Below are 5,927 nucleotides of genomic sequence, written 5' to 3' on the forward strand. Positions count from 1 at the left end.
AAATCGTCAATATCTCTCAAGTTGCTTGTGCTAGGAGGCTGGTATCACAGTATGTTCATACCTCCATGGGACTCTGTTAGTGTGCTGAGTGTCGAGGCAATCCGAGCAATATGAATTTTGACCAAAATCCATAAGCTGCCTGGAGTCTAAAATTCAACTTCCTCCGATCCTTCCGATATCCGGAGGGCTTGTTTCTTATGGCAAGATGATGCTGCAGTTACGATATGAGCCTCCTAGCCCAAGCCACGTTGGAGATGTTGACCGTTTGGTCCCTCCGATTTCAGGGACACCTTGATCCGATTTCGAGGACATTGTACTTGAAATCGGATCAGTGTCCTTGAAATCGGATGGTCAAAATCGTCAATATCTCTCAAGTTGCTTGTGCTAGGAGGCTGGTATCACAGTATGTTCATACCTCCATGGTACTCTGTTAGTGTGCTGAGTGTCGAGGCAATCCGAGCAATATGAATTTTGACCAAAATCCATAAGCTGCCTGGAGTCTAAAATTCAACTTCCTCCGATCCTTCCGATATCCGGAGGGCTTGTTTCTTATGGCAAGTTGATGCTGCAGATACGATATGAGCCTCCTAGCCCAAGCCACTTTCGAGATGTTGACCGTTTGGCCCATCCGATTTCAGGGACACCTTGATCCGATTTCGAGGACATTGTACTTGAAATCGGATCAGTGTCCTTGAAATCGGATGGTCAAAATCGTCAATATCTCTCAAGTTGCTTGTGCTAGGAGGCTGGTATCACAGTATGTTCATACCTCCATGGTACTCTGTTAGTGTGCTGAGTGTCGAGGCAATCCGAGCAATATGAATTTTGACCAAAATCCATAAGCTGCCTGGAGTCTAAAATTTAACTTCCTCCGATCCTTCCGATATCCGGAGGGCTTGTGTCTTATGGCAAGATGATGCTGCAGTTACGATATGAGCCTCCTAGCCCAAGCCACGTTGGAGATGTTGACCGTTTGGTCCATCCGATTTCAGGGACACCTTGATCCGATTTCGAGGACATTGTACTTGAAATCGGATCAGTGTCCTTGAAATCGGATGGGCCAAATCGTCAATATCTCTCAAGTTGCTTGTGCTAGGAGGCTGGTATCACAGTATGTTCATACCTCCATGGTACTCTGTAAGTGTGCTGAGTGTCGAGGCAATCCGAGCAATATGAATTTTGACCAAAATCCATAAGCTGCCTGGGGCCTCATGTATAAACGTTGCGTAAGTACAAAAGCGTGCGTAACCCATGCTGAGCAACTTTCTACGCAACTTTCGGTATTTATAAAAAACGAGCTGAGCGATAAGTTGGCGGAAGGTGTGCGTAACTCTACGCACACTTCGACCCTCCTTTAACTACGATAAGCACGTTTCTGGAGAAAGGGAAAACGCGACTCCGATGGCAGAGAGATGAAACTCGGGAAAGTCTGCGAAACCCATGACATATTGAATAATAAATACATCGGTCGCTGCAAGAAACCCTCCAATGTGTCACACAGTTTAAACGGAATCAATCGCCACCATAGCCTAATCACGAAATAATGTCGGCATTGCTTTGGATGTGTCTGTGAATTGACCCATTTGTGTCATAATATAATGTTATGTTGTAGGCCTATTCATTTATAGGCTATTCCGTGAAGCATCACGGGCAGTAGCCTATGAATAAAAGCCACATATTACGTTGATAACACAACACGACACGAGCCTATAGGCTTATCATAGTAATGATTCCGTATGTCGATGGTCTACAACTATAAGGCCTATACCGCACCAAACAAATGTTGCATTCGGCGTTGAAGTATATTTATTCAGTTAATCATTTATTTAGTTAATTATTCTTATGTTTAATTATCCACCTATTCATTCGTTAATGTATTTATGTTGTATTTATAGCCTATATTTGATTAGGCTTTTATGTAAACCCGAATGACCACTGAGGCAAGCCGCAATTACAATGATGTTGAGCGGTGAATGGAAATGTCCTACTTGAGGCAACTGTAGGCTACATTAGGCTATATTGTACATCATCATATATCCTCATATTGTCTTATGATTGTCATGTAGCAGGCATACGAGGAATGTGGGCCTAAAAACGCATGTCATCCCAATGCTCACATGCCGCTTTGGTAGAATTAGCTGTGCGCAAAACAGCGCATGGAGGTGATGCGTCTCCAAGTTGTAAGAACACAAGGGAGCAAGTTAGATTATTAATTTGCCGAATCGTCATGTGTAGCAATAATTACCCTTTATAGAATCACATGAAACTCATCCATGGACCCCATATATTTACAAGACCTCGATACAGGCACTGATATAGCTGGATTATAGTAGGCCATGACGCACGGGGCCTTGGATATGCCGGGACTTGGCACAGATGTTCTAATATGTGCTTGGCTATCCCGCAACATCCATTAGAACACGCAGCTTCTATATGCCTACAGAATCTTTTGAGAAAGTATGTGAAATGCATGATATCCCGGAAAATACACAAATTGGCTGCTGCAAAGAACCCTCAGATCTGTCGTACAGTTAAATTGGGGATACTTGCCTTAAGTAGTCACTATAGGCCTACATGTTTGCATTGTTATGGATGTCATTGTAAATTGACCCGTTTATACGTTGATAAGTTAGGCATTTTATTCATGGGCCACCCTGTGAAGCATTAGATTACGTGCAATATAGATTCAAACCCCATTACCCATGCAACAACACTATAGGCTTATAATGATTATCAGTTTGGATATAAGCAGCCACCTAATAAGGCCTACCGCACTAAACGAATGCCAATATAACCTGCATGATAGATAATTCATTATCTAACAGACCACTCAGGCCTAACAGGTGCTCTTATCAGTCGTGCACATGTGAAATCATCGTTCCGAAAAGATACTTTTGCGGCGTCTCTACCTCGTTGACCAATACCTCCACCTCGCATCGGTAAAATGTATCTTTCTCTTTCTGCCTTTTGCACTCGGCTCCATTGTCGTTGCATATGTATAGGCGTATCACTGACCATTTATAGGCAATTGTGGGCGTTAATTGGGGTGTGATCAGAATGCGCGTTCACGTGCGCCAAGTTAAGTGTTGATTGTGATTTATAAAGGGCAGCTGGCGTAGGCATGCCTGAATGAACATGGGTTGTGATACGCAGCTTTTTATAAATCGGAGATTTTTTGTGCGTATATTTTAGTAATCACTTAGCTAAGCTAACTTAGTTACGTGGATTCTACGCAATGTTTATAAATGAGGCCCCTGGAGTCTAAAATTCAACTTCCTCCGATCCTTCCGATATCCGGAGGACTTGTTTCTTATGGCAAGATGATGCTGCAGTTACGATATGAGCCTCCTAGCCCAAGCCACTTTGGAGATGTTGACCGTTTGGCCCATCCGATTTCAGGGACACCTTGATCCGATTTCGAGGACATTGTACTTGAAATCGGATCAGAGTGTCCTTGAAATCGGATGGGCCAAATCGTCAATATCTCTCAAGTTGCTTGTGCTAGGAGGCTGGTATCACAGTATGTTCATACCTCCATGGTACTCTGTTAGTGTGCTGAGTGTCGAGGCAATCCGAGCAATATGAATTTTGACCAAAATCCATAAGCTGCCTGGAGTCTAAAATTTAACTTCCTTCGATCCTTCCGATATCCGGAGGGCTTGTTTCTTATGGCAAGATGATGCTGCAGTTACGATATGAGCCTCCTAGCCCAAGCCACGTTGGAGATGTTGACCGTTTGGTCCATCCGATTTCAGGGACACCTTGATCCGATTTCGAGGACATTGTACTTCGAGGACAAATCGTCAATATCTCCAAAGTTGCTTGTGCTAGGAGGCTGGTATCACAGTATGTTCATACCTCCATGGTACTCTGTTAGTGTGCTGAGTGTCGAGGCAATCCGAGCAATATGAATTTTGACCAAAATCCATAAATCATCCATACACTGTTATACACAGCCATACACTGTCCTTGAAAATGGATGGAATAAAGTGAATCAATTCAAATTGTCCTGTCTTTCTCTCTATGTGTTCATCTGTCTGTCTGTCATTCTGTCTCTGTCCCCTTCTGTCCCCTTCAAGGACATTTGAATGGGACACTACTCTAGCCAAGGCTTATTTTGCGGCCTGTTCCTGGATGATGTGTTTAGGGGGTAGGTGGCTGAGATGTCACTGTAGAATACTCAATGGCATGGTCCTGGGAGTAAGTGACCAGCATTTGGTAGGATTCCCATGAAAGATGAGTGTGTGGTGGCCCACAACGTCTTCTCCCTACTGTAGAGGCCATTTGCAAGGAGTGTGGGTGGTGAGGGTATTTCTGGGGTACCTAGCTGAATGCCTCCTGTACAATGTCCACCGGCACTGTCTTTGGATCCACTGACCCACATTTGGATCGATTCTACCAGTAAATGGACGTTTGGGAGGTAAAAAGGTGACTTTTGTACTGATCCGATTTCAGGGACATTTGACTGATCCGTTTTCGAGGACACTGTCCCTGAAATCGGATCAGTCAAATGTCCCTGAAATCGGATTGACCAAATGGTCAATATCTCCAAAGTGGCTTGGGCTAGGAGGCTTATATCGCAGTATGTTCATGCCACCCCTTGGTAGTGTAAGACCCCCACGTGTTAGCCTTCTAGCCCAAAGCACTTTGGATATATTGACCATTTGGTCAATCCGATTTCAGGGACATGTTCTGCCATACACTGTCCTTGGAAATGGATCACTGTCCCTGAAATCGGATCGGGCGGGCGGTCAGGGGTGGTCAGGGGGGCTTTAGGGACCACCGTGGGCGGTCAGAAGACTTTTGTCCTCGAAATCGGATCACTGTCCCTGAAATCGGATCGGGCAGGTGGTCAGGGGTGGTCAGCGGTGGTCAGGGGGGCTTTCTGGACAACCCTGGCCGGTCAGAAGACTTTTGTGTGCAACGTCCTCAAAGTTGAATCACTGTCGCTTGAATCGGAGGGAGTGGTCAGTGAGTGGTCAGTGGTGGTCAGTGGTGGTCAGGGGTAGTCAGGGGTGGTCAGGGGGGCTTTCGGGACCACCGGGGGCGGTCAGAAGACTTTTGTGTAAAATGTCCTCGAAATCGGATCACTGTACCTGAAATCGGATCGGGCGGGTGGTCAGCGGTGGTCAGGGGGGCTTTCTGGACTACCCTGGCCGGTCAGAAGACTTTTGTGTGCAACGTACTCAAAGTCGGATGACTGTCCCTTGAATCGGACCGGGTGGTCAGTAGTGGTCAGTGGCGGTCAGTGGCGGTCAGTGGCGGTCAGGAGTGGTCAGGGACCACGGCGGTTTCTGGACTGCCTTCACCGGTCAGAAGACTTTTGTGTGCAAAGTCCTCGAAGTTGGATCACTGTCCCTTGAATCGGACGGTCAGTGGTGGTCAGTGGTGGTCAGCGGCGGTTCAAACGACTATAACTTTTGAACCGAAAGTCATAGAGCCTCGCAGATGGGCTCATCGGATTCCTCTTCAAATTGTACAGTTAGCAATCCCATGTGCAGATAAATTTGCTGTACGAGCTTCCGTTTCCGAGATATTTGACAAAAACCGTACAGATATGAAAAATTATGCGGATCAAACGGCTATAACTTTTGATTTGAAAGTCATAGAGCCTCGCAGATGGGCTCATCGGATTCCTCTTCAAATTGTACAGTTAGCAATCCCCTACACAGATAAATTTGCTGTACGAGCTTCCGTTTCCGAGATATTTGACAAAAACCGTACAGATATGAAAAATTATGTGGCATAAACGGCTATAACTTTTGATATGAAAGTCGTAGAGCCTCGCAGATGGGCTCATCGGATTGCTCTTCAAATTGTACAGTTAGCAATCCCCTATACAGATAAATTTGCTGTACGAGCTTCCGTTTCCGAGATATTTGACAAAAACCGTACAGATATGAAAAATAATGTGTCAAATGTCCCTG

This window comes from Borostomias antarcticus (assembly GCF_949987555.1).
Source record: "Borostomias antarcticus genome assembly, chromosome: 7".
In the NCBI taxonomy this organism is placed as follows: domain Eukaryota; kingdom Metazoa; phylum Chordata; class Actinopteri; order Stomiiformes; family Stomiidae; genus Borostomias; species Borostomias antarcticus.